This window comes from Castanea sativa, chromosome 1 (assembly GCF_040712315.1).
Source record: "Castanea sativa cultivar Marrone di Chiusa Pesio chromosome 1, ASM4071231v1".
NCBI lineage: Eukaryota > Viridiplantae > Streptophyta > Magnoliopsida > Fagales > Fagaceae > Castanea > Castanea sativa.
The window spans coordinates 49,694,011-49,696,519 of record NC_134013.1 but is presented as its reverse complement, the minus strand read 5'-3'; the positions used below and the strand labels follow the sequence as shown (position 1 = coordinate 49,696,519).

Sequence of the window (2,509 nt, the reverse complement as noted above, 5' to 3'; positions counted from 1 at the left end):
TTGTATTAGTTTTGGCATTTTCATTCATTTAATGAAAATTAGGTTGCATTTCTATTAATTCTTTTTCTTTTTTGTGAAGAAAACGCTAAACTTATTATAAATTTTATTACAAAAGGTTTACAAACTAATGTGATAATGATATGATATTTATTTTTCTTTAATTAAAAAAAAAAAAAACTTATTGCCCCATATTTGGGAGCCTTTGCATGTTAGGGGGCCTTAGGCCATGGCCTAAAGCTTAGGCCTAGGGCCGCCCTGGGTCAACTACATTTGAACTATTATGTTAGTTTTCTCAATTTACATAATTTAGATAGACATTTCAAACAATATTATATAGAAAAGTAGACCATAATTTGATAGATTAATGAGGTTACTAATTAGCGGGGTTATGACTTATAAGGATGCATGTACTTATTTTGCTAAAAATATTTTGCGCATTGAAACCAAAATTAAAAATTCACCAAAATGAGAACTCCATTGAAGTAGTGCTAGAACGGGGAAGACAGTTGAGTCATACTTCACTGATATTTAAGTAGAAATAGGAGAAGCACAATTCCAATGAATTCTCTTTAATTTTGATAGCTTCGATCTCATATAATCTATTTATTCCATCCTAAGTTACACGTTTTGATTGAAATAATTTTTCTTTGTTCTTTAGTTTTACAAAAGTGCAGATTAACATAGAATTGTGAGGAAATAAATTTATCTACTTTACATGTATTTTGGGATGTCTTAAAAGGAAAACCAAAATATTTAAATTTGAACAAAGAATAAAAATTAAATTCATTGTAAAAATTAAAAAAAAAAAAAAAAAAACAAATGCATTCATCTTTCCACAATTAAAGTAAGGTTCAAATTTTTATTTATTTATTTTTATTTCTGCTTTTACGTCGAGATTTGTGAACTAAAGATAGCACCTAAAAAGAATAGTAAAGGCAATGCATTTCAATCTTTTTCGAAAATAAATAAATAACTAATTAATAAGCAAACGTAGAGAAAACGTTGCCCTTGTCAATTTAAACGTAGAGAAAACTCTGCCCTTGTCAATTTTTAAGTCTTCTAATCAACTTTTTCTAAGTCTTCTATTTTGATTTTGTGTTACACTTTTAATACTGTAATACTTTTCAATTATATCCCAGTTGATACTTTGTTTTGTTCCAGTGAGTTTAATAGTCCACACACATGCTCCTGCTTGGATTGTCCATAAATAAGATCAAGGTAGAGAAACCTAGCATCCCTAACTCTCAAAAATCAAAATGAAGGCCTTTCTAATTGTCTGCCTTCTCTTGGTTTCCACTTTTTTCATTCCTTCTTCAAGTGTTACCTTTAGGGTTCCAATACCAAAATTTAAACCAAAACCTGGTAAGAGAGCACTAATTTCTACTTTCTAGTAGATAGTTCTGTTTTAAATTTATATTCCAGCACACATTTTAAACTAATCTTCTGATTTAAAAAAAAAAAAAAAATACAATAGGCACTTCATTGAGTAAGATTTTACAGACTAACACAGTTACTCATTTATGTTGATAAATATTTTGAATATAATCTTGTTTCAAATAGTTGATCCAAAATGAAAGTAATTCAAAATTAGTTTTCTATGTGCTGATATTGAAATGAGTTTTCTTGTTTTTAATCACCTTAAAAATTACCACTTATTCACCTCAAAAAAATAGTGTGCTTCTGATAAATTCTAACCAAATACTAACTAGCTATCGCCTACTTTCATTTTTTGAGATTTTCAATAAATTGAACTTTAGTTCCCATTGTTGTGGCCTATATATGTTTTCCTTATTAATTTCTTCAATATGATCAAATGCTTATAACTTTATCTCTTATCTCAGGTGGCAGGGTCTGTAATCCATTTAGACAAAATTGTCGGAGGCCAAGAGTTCCAAATCTGCCACCTCCGCCCTTCTATAGGCGGCCAAATCCACCAATAGTCCATAAGCCACCTCCACCTCCAACCCCTTGAGATATGAATAGTTCATCAATAAATAAGGATAAAGTTGATTATTCTCGTGGAGAGTAGTAATTAAGAATTAATAAAGTGTGTTTTGTGTGATACATAGTTTGGGGTTCGTGATGGACTCCATCATAGTTTGATGTAATTTTTGCAAAATAAGAGATCTGTAGGATTGGAGTTTGTCATGCACTCCATAATAATTTGATGTAATATTGTTTGCAAAATTAAAGAGCTGTTGGCTTGTTTGAGAGACTTTTATACAAATTCTAATTATGTAGCGACTAGCCTTTTGATTAAAGTTCTGGTGTGAGTCTAGTCTCTCAGTTGGATTGACGGGAAAAAGATTTTGAGCAGAAGTCGAAGTAGTCAAAAAATGAGAAGTAAAGCAGCAACTATCGGCACATTCAAACTAGATTTAGTAACTGGACGAATCAAGAGTAAATACCAAGAAAAGTCACGCATAATAATCATGTTATATATAGTAGCTAGCCGATAACAAACTTACATGATGTCCTTATTTGCACCATTCATGAACAGACATTAAGG

General features: G+C 30.4%; 1 long non-coding RNA gene across 1 annotated transcript; it reads left to right on the top strand.

Annotated features, from left to right (window-relative positions):
* The first annotated feature begins 1,199 nt into the window (after positions 1-1,199).
* Positions 1,200-2,227, top strand: LOC142622374 (uncharacterized). Its single transcript, XR_012841898.1, has 2 exons — positions 1,200-1,362; positions 1,842-2,227. It is a non-coding gene; the product is annotated as an uncharacterized LOC142622374 (long non-coding RNA).
* The last annotated feature ends 282 nt before the right edge of the window (positions 2,228-2,509 follow it).